The 16,733-nt window shown below is 43.8% G+C and overlaps 2 long non-coding RNA genes across 2 annotated transcripts; both read left to right on the top strand.

Moving 5' to 3' along the window:
- The first annotated feature begins 467 nt into the window (after positions 1-467).
- LOC143818333 (uncharacterized) lies at positions 468-1,706 on the top strand. The gene is made up of 3 exons (XR_013224472.1): positions 468-557; positions 1,292-1,356; positions 1,590-1,706. It is a non-coding gene; the product is annotated as an uncharacterized LOC143818333 (long non-coding RNA).
- Positions 688-1,064, top strand: LOC143818332 (uncharacterized). The gene is made up of 3 exons (XR_013224471.1): positions 688-732; positions 811-894; positions 975-1,064. It is a non-coding gene; the product is annotated as an uncharacterized LOC143818332 (long non-coding RNA).
- Positions 1,707-16,733: the final 15,027 nt, after the last annotated feature.

The following is a 16,733-nucleotide window of genomic DNA, read 5'->3' as shown; positions in this document are numbered from 1 at the left end:
CCGCAGTCTACGACGCTGGAGCGATAATCATACGATCGCTGCGACGTCACGGATCGTGCCGTCGTAGCGATTAAAATGGTACTGTGTGACGGTACCCTTAGGGGTTAATCCAGGAGGGCAGACCATGCACCCAGACAGCCACTTTCCGACACAGACTCTTACAACATGGCTCAGGTTACACCCTGCCGAGATCACTCAGTACACAGCAGCAGCTGCTGCCATGGTTACTTAGAGACGCTGGGACATTCACACAAGCTCTTCACAGGAGCTCGGCCATGAGGTTTATCACTTCCAGCTGGGGCTGAAGCGATACAATCTCCTGACATGCACAGTCACAAGCGCTATGTCAGCAACCCACCTCCCACTCACCAGGGAGCAGCACCATGGTTACTGAGTACACAAACACTCGGGCATGCGCAGTAGCCCAGTTTTACTGAACACAACGTCATTTCCGGCCAGCTATCCCCATTAGAGCAGTCAGACTATTTAAAGAGCCCCACATGGAACATATCATGCCTTCCCACAGGACACAGGAGCGCTATCCCCCATCCACTAAGGTAACAAAGCTGAGCACCTTGTATTATCTACATTATCTGTTTGAGGAAGCCGATCTGTATATGCCTGGTTATACATGTAATATACTGATTACCGCACTTTGGTGATCCCCTCAGGGTATTAAGCCTACATGTCCACCAGCAAGACGCAGAGGCGCCGCTGTTACCCCTCTACAAGGTAAAAACTCACCTTACCTCCCTTAGGACACTGCCCAATACCAACAGCATGGCTGACCAATTATCTATAACATTGCAGGCTTTATCCAGAACTGGCAAATCCATTAAACCACATACAACTTACCAGCAATTCAAGGCTGATACATTGGCACCTGCAAAAAAGGTATTTTCCCCTCTAGCAACCTCTGGACACCACTAACATATATAGTTATCGCCCCTTACCATCGTAATTATACATTCCAGGTTGTCTCCAGTGACATACCAACTTTCTATTTGAATCGCATATGCAAACAGCAGCAAGACGCTGATACACGGCTGCTATTCCTCAGCAAGGTGATTATTCATTCTTGATACACCAGGGTACCACTATTAACTACCTTTCACTGACACTCATGTATATGGTATTACAGGTCATACGCAGAGAAAAATCAACTATTAGGCCATACTTGGTATCAAAAAGACTGTACCTGGTAAATCACTATTACTTTTGGACGTATGTTGGGCCTCTATGTAACTGCCTATCCATCACAGGCTGCTAACATTACTATCATTCTCCCCAGCCCCTTGACACTACAGGGATAACATCCTCGTTACCATAAGAGCCACTCATAAATCCTGGATTAAGGTAACAACTATACTTTTTACTACAGAAGCACTCGTAGACACAATGTCACGTGACTGATTCCCGTTTGACAGACCCCATGCTATAACTTAGCCTCATAACATAGTCTATTGGGGTATAATATTGTAAGTCAAAACATACTTTTTATACTGTATATATTGTTTTGTATGTGTTGTCCTGTAATTTCTGTATATTATGTAACTAAAGATCTTGTATATACTGTTTTGTATTCACAGTGCGACTTTAGAGTAAGACCCGGGAGGGTCGAAACGTCAAATCACTGAGTCGCTTGTACTGCCTACTATTTGATCTGTCACATTTGATTTTCTGTTTTTCACTTGAATAAATTAGCAAGTTTCAAAAAATCCTTTTGTTTCTAAGATATTCCACACAGGGAGTGCGGTGGATTTCAATAATACTGGGTGGTTAGTGGCGTCCGTCAGTGTGGCACCGCATGCACTCTCGTACTACTTTATTATAATTTCCGTTATGTGCAGTACTGCGGCCCTGTGATGCAGCAGGGTTCTCTAACCCGTGTGTGTATTCTCATTGTACCACCATATAGTCCGTCATTGCTTAGCAGCAGGTTCCATCTCTGCACGGTGGACCCCGGGCTGCAAACGCACCTTATTCCTTTTCTCTAATTATTTGATGCGTTCTGCTAGCCCTAACACTCATGATATTGTTTTTGCTCATAGATACCTGGCTATGGGAGAAACGTTTGCCTCACTGCACTTCCAATTTCGACTGGGCAAATCTACCATTTGCAAACTTGTTTGTGAAACCTGTGAGGCCATTTGGAACAACTTACATCCAGTTGTACTACCGACACCAACACAAGCAATGTGGCTATCCATCGCAAAAAGCTTTGAGGGTGTGGCTAATATTCCCAATTGCATCGGTGCCTTTGACGGGAAGCACATCCGGATTCAGGAACCCGTGCATAGTGGATCCCTGTACTACAGCTATAAAAATACTTTTCAATTGTGTTAATGGCCATTGCGGATGCTAGATTCCTTTTTTTGCAGTTGATATTGGGGCATGTGGTCGTACCAACGATTCCCAAGTATTCAAAGAGTCCAACATGGGGAAATTCCTGTACAGCAACTGCTTCAACATGCCCTCAGCACGACCTCTACCAGGCACGGAAGCCCAAGTTTGCCATTTGTTTTAATTGGGGAGGAGGCGTTCCAACTAGGATGAAATCAAATAAAGCCATACTCAAGCCACTTTCTAAACTACACCAGATGCATCTTTAATTATTGCTTGAGCTGGGCAAGATGTTATGTTGAATGCACATTTAGTATTCTGACTTCAAAATGGTGGATGTTATTATCGTGTATGCAACTTCAACCTGAAAATATGGACCGTGTAGTGAAGGCTTGCATCTGCCTGCACAATTTTGTGTCACGACATGCACCCCTGCTAGTTGACCCTGATGACTGAGTCAAACTGATGAGCATAGAGCCGACTACAGTTTGTTCACCAGTTGAAATTATGAAAATACGGGATCAATTTGCCCATTATTTTGTAAATGAAGGTCAAGTTGCATGGCAAAACACCTATGTCTGACAATGTTTAACAATGTTTCATTATTATATGTTGAAATAAATGAAATGTGTGTAGATTGTGATCTGTGTACTATGTGTATTTTTTGTTCTTTTGGTGTTATGTTCTGTTGTCATATGTATAAAATTTTGGCTTTATGATACAGTTATTTTTTAAAGCACAAGTAAAGTTTTGAATCTTCATTTGCAAAAACAGTTTATTAACATGTCCTGAATACAATAGTCTCCCACTTCAAATTATGGTAGGCATTTAAAACATATGTGATCCCATTGGGATTTAAGATATAACGTATTCAAATAGAGGTCTTGTCAAATCAAAACCTTTCCAAAACCAAAAACTTTCAAAGGCTATATTACCCAACTGAATAAAATCCAGACGTAGACTATAACAAACAGCAGACTGGATCAATTTTATCTTATAGATTGTGTTAATGCACGGGCGTATTGTCTGGTCATCTGAAGGTTGGACTGCTACATTGACGGTGCATTTCCAGACCAGGTTCACTCTGGCCGCTCAGTTGTTTTGACGCTTGGTATAACTGCATGTCCATGGTGCAAAGGCTCGCACTTACTTTTATTTGAGAGGAAATGGGTTGCTGAGGTCCCAAAAATTCCTCCACTAGATCATTCAACCTTTGTCGGAACTGTAAATTCCTGTGCGGCGGTATGTTTTTGACTAAAGGGACATAAGATAAAAAAGTAGCTTCCAATCATTGGCTGCATAAACAGATTCACAAGATTGCAAGTCCTTAATTTCCCGCCTTAGTTCTCTGTGTTCACTGCAACACAGATCCTCTACCCATTGGAGTCCATCAGCCATTATCGCATCGACTTCTTCTTTTGCAGCAGATTGCTTGCGTCCACGCTGTGCTTGCAAACGGGCACTGACAACAGGAGACACAGTACTACTGTCCATTGATCATGGCTCGCTCAGGACAGACACATCTTCAGTGCCTGTTTGTTGGGTTGGTTCCTGGCAAGATGGCTCCATTAATGCCTCAGGCTCTTGAGGCGCAGCTGTACTGAAGACCGTTCTATAAAAAAATAACAATAATAATAAACAATGTAAATTTAACACACACTTGTAGCCAGGGCCGGACTGAGCAACAGGCACTTCTGGCAAATGCCAGAAGGGCCGGTGCCAGTAGTGGGCAGCTCGATCCCTGCACGCTCTGCCAGTGGCACCAGGGCTGACTCCCCGGCCAGCACAGCCGCCAACTCACCCCTCTTCCAGGGCTGCCTCACCCCCCCGCCACCGCATTCAACTATACTGGTGCCCATGACGCCGGTACAGTTTAATGCAATGATGGAGGAGAGAGCATCAGATCACGCTCCCTCTCCCATCATTCCCCTCGGCCTCTGACACTGCAGGTGCTTGATTATGTCATATCATCGTGTACCTGCTGTGTGCCGGGCAGACTGCAGCCGCTGAGACCGGAGCCGGTGGCAGCGTGGGGCACAAGGAGAGGTGAGGATTGTGTGTATTTTTTTAATCTATCAATAAGTGCTGGACTGTTAAGCCATTCTCGGGGGGGTCTGTATTACAATCTATGGGGTGCTGTATTATATTCTAGGGGGGCTGTATGACATTCTATGGGGTGCTGTGCTGTATTATATTCTATAGGGTGCTGTATTATATCCTATGGGGGCTGTATGACATTATATGGGGTGCTGTGCTGTATTATATTCTATGGGGGGCTGTATGACATTCTATGGGGGGCTGTGCTGTATTATGTTCTATGGGGGGCTGTATGACATTCTATGGGGGGCTGTATTACATTTTGATGGGGTCTGTGCTGTATTATGTTCTATGTGGGGCTGTATTACATTCTATGGGGTGCTGTGCTGTATTATGTTCTATGGTGGGCTGTATTACATTCTTCGGGGTGCTGTGCTATATTATATTCTATGGGGGCTGTATGACATTCTATGGGGGCTTTATTACATTCTATGGGGGCTGTGCTGTATTATGTTCTATGGGGGCTGTATTACATTCTATGGGGGCTGTATTACATTCTATGGTGGACTGTATTACATTCTATGTAGTGCTGTATTATATTCTATTGGGGGGCTGTATTACATTCTATGTGGGCTGTATTATATTCTCTGGGGGCTACATTATATTTTATGGGGGCGGTATTATATTCTATAAGGGCTGTGCTGCATTATGTTCTATGGGGAGCTGTATTACATTCTATGGGGTGCTGTGCTGTATTATGTTCTATGGGGGCTGTATTACATTCTATGGGTGCTGTGCTGTATTATATTCTATGGGAAGCTGTATGACATTCTATGGGGGCTTTATTACATTCTAGGGGGGTTGTGTTGTATTATGTTCTATGGGGGCTGTATTACATTCTATGGGGGGCTGTATTACATTCTATGGTTGGCTGTATTACATTCTATGGATGACTGTATTACATTCTATGGTGTGCTGTATAATATTCTATTGGGGGGCTGTATTACATTCTATGGGGGCTATATTATATTCTCTGGGAGGGTACATTATATTCTATGGGGGCTGTATTATATTCTATGAGGGAGGATTGCATCATACTCTTTTATGGGGCTACATTATATTCTATGGGGAGGTAGGCTGTATTATATTTTATGTATTAAATGTATTATATTCTATGAGGGGTGATTGCATCATACTCTATGAGGGGGCTACATTATATTCTATGAGGAGCTGCATTATACTATATGAGGAGGGCTGCATTGTATCCTATGGAGGGGCTACATTATATTGTATGGGGGGCTGCAGTATGCTCTATGAGGGGGCTACCATATATTATATATGCAGGGGCTGCATTATACTATATGAGGGGGCTGCATTATATCCTCTGGGGGGTTCTGTCATGTTCCCAATGGCAGGGAATTAAACACATAACACGGGCAAAAACAGGACGAGCTCTAGGGTGATGGAACCTAAGCTGACCGCGATCCTGAACCTCAACACTCAACTAACAGCAGCCGGGGAACGTTCCTGGGGGGACTCTAGATGTCTCGCGCCAGCCGGAGATCTAGCTACCCCTATCAGAAGAATCACAGACCTATCTTGCCTCCAGAGAAATATTCCCACAGAAATAGCAGCCCCACACATATAATGACGGTGAAATGAGAGGAAGGCACAAACGTAGTTATGAAAACAGATTCAGCAAAATGAGGCCCGCTTAAGCTAGATAGCAGAGGATACAAAAGGTGAACTGCGCGGTCAGCTTAAAACCCTTCAAAATACCATCCTGAAATTACTTGAACTCATGTGCCAACTCATGGTACATGAGTGGTAATTTCAGCCCACTAGAGCAACCAGCAGCAGAGAATCACATATCTGCAAGCTGGACTAAAAACATGAAAGCAAACATGAAACAGGGAAATCCAGACTTAGCTTGTCTTGAAGGCCTAGGAGCAGGTAGCAAAGGTAACAGAGACACACTGATACATTGATAGCCGGCAAGGGAATGACAGGAAAGCCAGGTTAAATAGGAAACACCCAGCCTCTGATGGACAGGTGGAAACCAGAGACCGCAACCCACCAAAGTCACCCAGTACCAGCTGTAACCACCAGAGGGAGCCCAAAAACAGAATCCACAACAGTACCCCCCCCTTGAGGAGGGGTCACCAAACCCTCACGAGAACCCCCAGGGCGATCAGGATGAGCTCTATGGAAGGCGCGGACCAAATCAGTCGCATGAACATCAGAGGCGACCACCCAGGAATTATTCTCCTGACCATAACTCTTCCACTTAACCAAATACTGGAGTTTACGTATGGAAACACGAGAATCCAAGATCTTCTCAACAACATACTCCAATTCTCCCTCCACCAGCACCGGAGCAGGAGGCTCAACCGAAGGAACAACGGGCACCTCATACCTCCGCAATAACGACCGATGGAACACATTATGAATAGCAAACGATGCTGGGAGATCCAAACGAAAAGATACAGGGTTAAGAATCTCCAAGATCTTATAAGGACCGATGAACCGAGGCTTGAACTTAGGAGAAGAGACCTTCATAGGGACAAAACGAGAAGACAACCACACCAAGTCCCCAACAAGAAGTCGGGAACCCACACGGCGACGGCGATTAGCAAACTGCTGAGTCTTCTCCTGAGACAACTTCAAATTGTCCACCACCTGATTCCAAATCTGATGTAGCCTGTCCACCACCACGTCCACTCCAGGACAATCCGAAGGCTCCACCTGACCAGAGGAAAAACGAGGATGAAACCCCGAATTACAAAAGAAAGGAGAAACCAAAGTAGCAGAACTAGCCCGATTATTAAGGGCAAATTCGGCCAGTGGCAAAAAGGCAACCCAGTCATCTTGATCAGCAGAAACAAAACACCTTAAATAAGTTTCCAAGGTCTGATTAGTTCGCTCCGTCTGGCCATTCGTCTGAGGATGGAATGCAGACGAGAAAGACAAATCAATGCCCATCTTAGCACAAAACGTCCGCCAAAATCTAGAAACAAACTGGGATCCCCTGTCAGAAACGATATTCTCCGGAATCCCATGCAAACGAACCACGTTCTGAAAAAATAAAGGGACCAACTCAGAGGAGGAAGGCAACTTAGGCAAGGGTACCAAATGAACCATCTTAGAAAAGCGGTCACACACAACCCAGATAACGGACACTTTCTGTGAGACAGGGAGATCTGAAATAAAATCCATGGAAATGTGCGTCCAAGGCCTCTTCGGGATAGGCAAGGATAACAACAACCCACTGGCCCGAGAACAGCAAGGCTTAGCCCGAGCACACACTTCACAAGACTGCACAAAGGTGCGCACATCCCTTGACAAGGAAGGCCACCAAAAAGACCTGGCCACCAAGTCTCTAGTACCAAATATTCCAGGATGACCAGCCAACACAGAAGAATGGATCTCAGAGATGACTCTACTGGTCCAATCATCCGGAACAAACAGTCTTTCTGGTGGACAACGATCAGGTTTATCCGCCTGAAACTCCTGCAATGCACGTCGCAAGTCTGGGGAGACGGCGGACAATATTACCCCATCCCTAAGGATACCAGTAGGCCCAGAGTCTCCAGGAGAGTCAGGCACAAAACTCCTGGAAAGAGCATCTGCCTTCACATTCTTTGAACCTGGCAGGTATGAAACCACAAAATTGAAACGAGAAAAAAACAACGACCAACGAGCCTGTCTAGGATTCAGACGCCTGGCAGACTCAAGGTAAATCAGATTTTTGTGATCAGTCAAGACCACCACACGATGTCTAGCACCCTCAAGCCAATGACGCCACTCCTCAAATGCCCACTTCATGGCCAAAAGCTCCCAATTACCCACATCATAATTGCGCTCGGCGGGCGAGAATTTTCTAGAAAAGAACGCACATGGCTTCATCACCGAGCCATCGGAACTTCTCTGTGACAAAACCGCCCCCGCTCCAATCTCGGAAGCATCAACCTCAACCTGAAAAGGAAGTGAAACATCTGGTTGACATAACACAGGAGCAGAAGAAAACCTGCGCTTAAGTTCCTGAAAGGCCTCCACAGCCGTAGGAGACCAATTAGCAACATCAGCACCCTTTTTAGTCAAATCAGTCAAAGGTTTAACAACACTGGAAAAATTAGTAATGAACCGACGATAAAAATTAGCAAAACCCAAGAACTTCTGAAGACTCTTAACAGATGTAGGTTGTGTCCAGTCACAAATCGCCTGAACCTTGACGGGATCCATCTCAATAGTAGAAGGAGAAAAAATGTACCCCAAAAAAGAAATCTTCTGGACTCCGAAGAGACATTTTGAGCCCTTCACAAACAGAGAATTGGCCCGCAGGACTTGAAACACCTTCCTGACCTGTAGAACATGAGACTCCCAGTCATCAGAAAACACCAAAATATCATCCAAATACACAATCATAAACTTATCCAGATATTCACGGAAAATATTGTGCATAAAAGACTGAAAGACTGAAGGAGCATTAGAAAGTCCAAAAGGCATTACCAAATACTCAAAATGGCCCTCAGGCGTATTAAATGCGGTTTTCCACTCATCACCCTGCTTTATCCGCACAAGATTATACGCACCGCGAAGATCTATATTAGTGAACCACCTAGCCCCCTTAATGCGAGCAAACAAATCAGTCAATAATGGCAATGGATACTGATATTTGACTGTAATCTTATTCAGAAGGCGATAATCTATACAAGGCCTCAGGGAACCATCTTTTTTTGCCACGAAAAAAAAAACCTGCTCTCAGAGGGGACGAAGATGGACGAATATGTCCCTTTTCCAAGGACTCCTTAATATAATTCCGCATAGCAGTATGCTCTGGCACTGACAGATTAAATAAACGACCCTTAGGGAACTTACTGCCAGGAATTAATTCTATAGCACAGTCACAATCCCTATGAGGAGGGAGCGAATTGAGCTTAGGCTCCTCAAAAACATCCCGATAGTCAGACAAAAACGCAGGGACCTCAGAAGGAGTAGATGAAGCGATTGAAATCAGAGGTGCATCATCATGAACCCCCTGACATCCCCAGCTTAACACAGACATTGTTTTCCAATCCAGGACTGGATTATGAGTTTGTAACCATGGCAGACCAAGCACTAGTACATCATGTAAATTATACAGTACAAGGAAGCGAATCACCTCCTGATGAACAGGAGTCATGTGCATGGTCACTTGTGTCCAGTACTGCGGTTTATTCATAGCCAATGGTGTAGAGTCAATTCCCTTCAAAGGAATAGGAACTTCCAGAGGCTCCAGACTAAAACCGCAGCGTTTGGCAAATGACCAATCCATAAGACTCAGGGCAGCGCCCGAATCCACATAGGCATCGACGGAAATGGATGACAGTGAACAAATCAGAGTTACAGACAAAATGAACTTAGACTGCAGAGTACTAATGGCAAAAGATTTATCAACCTTTTTTGTGCGTTTAGAGCATGCTGATATAACATGAGCTGAATCACCACAATAAAAACACAATCCATTTTTCCGCCTATAATTTTGCCGTTCACTTCTGGACTGAATTCTATCACATTGCATAGTCTCAGGTGCCTGTTCAGAAGACACCGCCAACTGGTGCACAGGTTTGCGCTCCCGTAAACGCCGATCAATCTGAATGGCCATAGCCATAGACTCATTCAGACCTGTAGGCGCAGGGAACCCCACCATAATATCCTTAATGGCCTCAGAAAGACCATCTCTGAAGTTTGCAGCCAGGGCGCACTCATTCCACCGAGTAAGCACCGACCATTTCAGAAATTTTTGACAATATACTTCCGCTTCATCATGCCCCTGAGAGAGGGCTAATAAAGCCTTTTCAGCCTGAATCTCCAGGTTAGGTTCCTCATAGAGCAATCCCAGTGCCAGAAAAAACGCATCCACACTGAGCAATGCAGGATCCCCTGGTGCCAATGCAAATGCCCAATTCTGAGGGTCGCCCCGCAGGAAAGATATTACAATCTTGACCTGCTGAGCAGGGTCTCCAGAGGAGCGAGATTTCAAAGAAAGAAACAATTTGCAATTGTTCCTGAAATTCAGGAAGGTAGATCTATCTCCAGAAAAAAAACTCTGGAATAGGAATTCTAGGTTCAGACATAGGAGTGTGAACAACAAAATCCTGTATGTTTTGAACTTTTGCAGCAAGATTATTCAGGCTGGAAGCCAAACTCTGGACATCCATGTTAAACAGCTAAGGTCAGAGCCATTCAAGGGTTAAGAGGAGGTAAGAAGCAGCTAGACAGCAATTAAGGGCTAGGCAGCAAAACTCTGAGGAAAAAAAAAAAAAATTCCCTTCAACACTTCTTTTTTTCCTGCTTCAGCCCAAACAATTAACACTTTGTGGGCCGGCTATACTGTCATGTTCCCAATGGCAGGGAATTAAACACATAACACGGGCAAAAACAGGACGAGCTCTAGGGTGATGGAACCTAAGCTGACCGCGATCCTGAACCTCAACACTCAACTAACAGCAGCCGGGGAACGTTCCTGGGGGGACTCTAGACGTCTCGCGCCAGCCGGAGATCTAGCTACCCCTATCAGAAGAATCACAGACCTATCTTGCCTCCAGAGAAATATTCCCACAGAAATAGCAGCCCCCCACATATAATGACGGTGAAATGAGAGGAAGGCACAAACGTAGTTATGAAAACAGATTCAGCAAAATGAGGCCCGCTTAAGCTAGATAGCAGAGGATACAAAAGGTGAACTGCGCGGTCAGCTTAAAACCCTTCAAAATACCATCCTGAAATTACTTGAACTCATGTGCCAACTCATGGTACATGAGTGGTAATTTCAGCCCACTAGAGCAACCAGCAGCAGAGAATCACATATCTGCAAGCTGGACTAAAAACATGAAAGCAAACATGAAACAGGGAAATCCAGACTTAGCTTGTCTTGAAGGCCTAGGAGCAGGTAGCAAAGGTAACAGAGACACACTGATACATTGATAGCCGGCAAGGGAATGACAGGAAAGCCAGGTTAAATAGGAAACACCCAGCCTCTGATGGACAGGTGGAAACCAGAGACCGCAACCCACCAAAGTCACCCAGTACCAGCTGTAACCACCAGAGGGAGCCCAAAAACAGAATCCACAACAGGGTTCCATTATTCTCAGGGGGCAACAAAATATTCTGTGGGTGGTGGCTGTATTATACTCTGGGGTGGCAGCATTATACTTTATGGGGGCTGCATTATATGGTATCGAGGACTATGGGGAATACATTATACTATATGAAGAACTATGGAGTGCATTATACTATGGGAAGTGAATTGTACTACATGGATGACTATGGCGGTGCATTATACTATATGGAGCACTATAAGGAGTGTAATATACTATATGGAGGACTGAACAGTGTATTTTAATATATGGAGGACTATGAGGAGTGTATTATACTATATGGAGGACTGAGAAGTGTATTATACTATATGGAGGACTGAAGTGCACATTATAATATATGGAGGACTATGGGGTGTATTATATTAAACAAAGCAAAATGCTGCCTATTCATCGAGTGATTGGATTGTTTATGCGGGAGCAGAAATCATTGTTCTCAGCAGTACATCGCCAGTGTAAACTGTAGATGTGCTACTGATAACATGATACTGTATTGGGACAGATTGATCTAATTGTGATTGTTCTGTTCCCTTCATTGTTTCTCAGTTGGTGTAAAGAGGCCGGGAAAGAAGTATTGTCAATCACACTCGTTTAGTGGCCTGAGATCAGCGCATGTAAATACAACAGAAATGCTTTGCAAGGAGATCACGCAACGATGATGAAAGTTGTAGTTAGCACCCGGTGCTTGGGAGTAGAGCTAACTCTACTGTTATGATCCTAGTGGCAAGGATCGCAAGTTTGACTAGCTAAGTAACTAAACCGACGACCAGCTCTGGGGAAGTGGTATCTGGATTGACCGCAACCTGATCCTATCTGCACACAACTATAGGTAGCCGTGGAACGTTACCTGGAAATCCTAGATGTCTCTTCACGGCCTGAGAAACTACCTATTCCTAGAGGGAAAGTAAAGTCCTTACTTGCCTCAGAGAAATGACCCCAAAGATATAGAAAAGCCCCCCACAAATATTAATGGTGAGTTAAGGGGAAAGCACAAACGCAGAGAGGAAATAGATTTAGCAAATGAGGCCCGCTAACACTAGATAGCAGAAAATAGGAAGGGAGCTGTGCGGTCAATAGAAAACCCTAAGCAAAATATCCACGCAGAGATTGCTCGAGCCCCCGCACCAACTAACGGTGCGGGGGAAGCAACTCCGTACACCAGAGCTTACCAGCAGCAAGAACTCACATATTAGCAAGCTGGACTAAACTCATCATACACAGAAATCATATTGCAGACTGATGAGCAAAAAATAATCAAACAGAAACTTAGCTTCTCCAGAAGAGACTGAAAACGAAGATAATCAGAGGAGATCAGAATAGCACTGAATACATCGACAGCCGGCAACAAGTGGAGGTGAAGCAGAGCTAAATAGGAACCTCCCTGGTGCATAACGAGGCAGCTGATCCAGCCACAGACCCGCAGGATAACAAACAAAGCCACCAGGGGGAGCCCAAAAACAAAACTCACACAGTACCACCTGTGACCACAAGAGGGAGCCCGAAAACAGAGTTCACAACACTCTACTGCTTTTCCCAGCCGCCAGAGCATTCAATTCTGGTATGTGTAATGATTTTTAGGGTTGATGTCAGCTGCGTAATGTCAGCTGCTATCAATCCCTGATGTAAATAATGGAGAGGTGTCTATCAGACACACCCACTACTAGCCCAGACCTGGCGAGACCCAGCGACTCTGAAGAGCGATGATGGTAGTAACAATACCTGTGTATTACATGTGTTAATTCATAGTTTTGATGCCTTCAGTGTGAATTTACAATTTTCATAGTCATGAAATTACAGAAAAATCTTTAAATGAGAAGGTGTGTCCAAACTTTTGGTCTGTACTGTATATTATGAAATCCCTAACGAAAAGATGAGCATGCCATATATGAAAATGCCAAGTGTTAGAGATATGTATTTTACTTATTCTGAGCTGCTGGAGTAAATGGGAGACATGTGGCTAATATACCAGCAGGAAGAAGTCTGGTAGAAAATATAATGCATCCTCCCTCCACCAATGCATACATAAATTAACAAGGGATGGTGAAAATCTAGCACCCTTGGGGCAACCTTGAACTTGTAACTAAAAATCATTATCGAAAAAAAAAAAACAATTATTTGTCAACACAAATAAATAACAGGTAAGATAAATTCAATTGCAGCAAAAAAATGGCTAGTAAAAGGGAACGAGTGAATCCAAGGACATGTTCAAATCTGAGCCTAAAACTTTGTTCTAAGCCTCCATTGCAAATTCCATTGATTTTTTTTATAAAATCCCTATCATGGCAGTGTAACTTGATGGAGTCCACAATAAGTTATTAGAATCCAGGATCCATCATGCAACATACTCAATAATGTTGCTTTCACTGTAAGCATAAGCTTTTAATGTTTATTCTGTCAGCAAAATGTCCTAAAGTTTACCAATTCAATAAATAGATTTTTTGTACGCCTTGTCCATAATATTTAAGGACTGCTCTAACTGACAAAGGGGTTAAGGGTCATTTGTAGCTTTGGACACTGCTTAAATTTTAAATTGTCAGTATGTCCTTGCTTAAAAGTAGTTATAAAACAAAATACCATGTGTCTGATATATGAGTATATGTGTTGCTCACGTCAGACTTGATGAGGAGTTGATGTGACATTTGCGCATGTCCAATCCACTCCTCCTTTGCGTAATGGTGACACAAAGTGGCTATTCAGTAGCCCTGCTTTATTCCCAGGATTTGTGGCTCTGGCCAGTTCAGAAGCTACGGGGATAAACTCTATTAGGTTGTTTCTTCCTACTTTCAGAACTGGGTGGGGTTGGTCACTATTTAACTCCTTTATGACCTATGACATATAGGTACATAGTAGGTCACTTCCCCGTCTTTTATGCGGGCTCTGTCACTGAGCCTGCATCTTTATTGGCACATGATAGTTGCTGTAATTCCTTACATACCCTGCCCAATGGTGCCCCTAACATATGATCGTGGGGCACCTATGAGTTGGCATGACAACCCTGGATAAGCAGGAGACCCCCTGTGCTCGTCATCTATGATTTGCTGTTAGCATCACCCCATGGCTGGCATTCATAGCAGATTATCATTTCTGCTTAACGTAACAGATCAGAAGATCGTAGCTTCCAGTTTCCTATGGAGACTATCCAAGCAACTGAAAAAAAAAAATGTTTTTAAAGATATAAAAAAATAAAAGTTCAAATCACCCCCTTTTGCCCCATTCAAAATAAAACAATAAAAAATACACATATTTAGTATCACCTCAGTCAGAAATGCCCTATCTATCAAAATATAAAAATAATGAATCCAATTGGTAAATGTCATAGCAAGAAAAAAAAAAATGCCAGAATTACATTTTTTCATCACCGCAACATTGCAATCAAATACAATAACAGGAGATCAAAAATATCTACCCCCAAATTGTATCAATAAAACCAAAAGCTCAGTATGCAAAAATAATCCCTCACCCAGCATTATATCCCCAAAAATGCTGTGGGTCTCAGAAAATGACACACATTTTTTTTACAATCTTTGCATTTTTTTCCACCGCTTAAATTAAAAAATAACCTATACATGTTTGGTATCTCCAAACTCGTATTTATTTGGAAAATCAAAATAGCAGGTCAGTTTTAGCATTTAGTGAACATGGCAAAAAAAAATTATAGAATTGCACTTTTTTTTACAATTTCACCCAACTTGCAATTTTTTCCTGTTTTACAGTACACTATACGGTAAAACCAATACTTTCATTCAAAACTACAACTCAGCCAGCAAAAAAAGCCCTCACGTCCATATTGATGGAAAAATAAGTAGGTTATGGCTCTGGGAAGAAGAAGAACCTGTCCTGGTATATTCCTCCGTGCTATGCTGCTGTGTTTTGTCCTGATTTTCCAGCTCTTTGACCTTGTCTTGACATTTGACTTCCTGAATGGTTTACAATTTTGTCTCAACATTAGCTCCTGGTTCTGACCGAGCTACCTTCCTTTCCTTCTTTGCTAGATTGCACCACTGCACAGCAGGTGATTCTGTGGCTCTAGTCCAAGGACCCCTGTGTAAGTCTAGATCCTTGTACAGGAGTTTAAAGGTGGAAGCCAGGGCAACCCCTGGTTTCTGGAAAAGAGAATGTCTAGTGCCAAACCTGTTCGTGGTAGCGATTTTGGAGCTGCCAAGTGACCACAAATAGTTTTCTCATGATAGATAGGGGCGTATGCCTCTTCATGAATCAAGAGTGATGGACGTCTCAACACAAATTCTACTCTAGTCACTAGGGTTGAGCGAAACGGGTCGATCATTTTCAAAAGTCGCCGACTTTTGGCTAAGTCGGCGTCTCATGAAACCCGATCCGACCCCTGTGCTTGTCGGCCATGCGGTACGCGACTTTCGCGCCAAAGTCGCGTTTCAATGACGCGAAAAGCGCCATTTCTCAGCCAATGAAGGTGAACGCAGAGTGTGGGCAGCGTGATGACATAGATCCTGGTCCCCACCATCTTAGAGAAGGGCATTGCAGTGATTGGCTTGCTGTCTGCGGCGTCACAGGGGCTATAAAGGGGCGTTCCCGCCGACCGCCATCTTACTGCTGCTGATCTGAGCTTAGGGACAGGTTGCTGCCGCTTCGTCAGAAGCAGGGAGAGCGTTAGGCAGGGTCCACTAACCACCAAACCGCTTGTGCTGCAGCGATTTCCACTGTCCAACACCACCTTCGGTGTGCAGGAACAGTGGAAGCTATTTTTTTTTTTTCCCCTCAGCGCTGTAGCTCATTGGGCTGCCCTAGAAGGCTCCGTGATAGCTGTATTGCTGTGTGTACGCCACTGTGGAAACCAACTGCTTTTTTCAAAGCACATATCCTCTTGTTCCTTCCTTTCTGCACAGCTATCTTTTTTGTTTGTCCACACTTTTTATTTAATTTGTGCATCAGTCCACTCCTATTGCTGCCTGCCATACCTGGCTTAGATTACTGCAGGGAGATAGTAATTGTAGGACAGTCCCTGTTTTTTTTTTTTTTTTTTTTTTTTTTTTTGTGGGAGATTAAGATTGGCATTTCTGCAACAGTGCCATCCCTGTGTGTGCCATCTCTCACTGAGTGGGCCATAGAAAGCCTATTTATTTTTTCCGTGATTTGTGTTCTAAATTCTACCTCAACACAAAAACACTACATCAATCAGTGGGAGAAAAATATTGGCCTCAGTCAGGGCTTGTGTGCCACTGCTGTGTGTGCTATCTCTCA

The sequence above is a fragment of the Ranitomeya variabilis genome, chromosome 3 (assembly GCF_051348905.1).
Source record: "Ranitomeya variabilis isolate aRanVar5 chromosome 3, aRanVar5.hap1, whole genome shotgun sequence".
NCBI lineage: Eukaryota > Metazoa > Chordata > Amphibia > Anura > Dendrobatidae > Ranitomeya > Ranitomeya variabilis.
The sequence above is the reverse complement of the archived record's forward strand: the minus strand, read 5'-3'. Positions and strand labels throughout refer to the sequence as shown.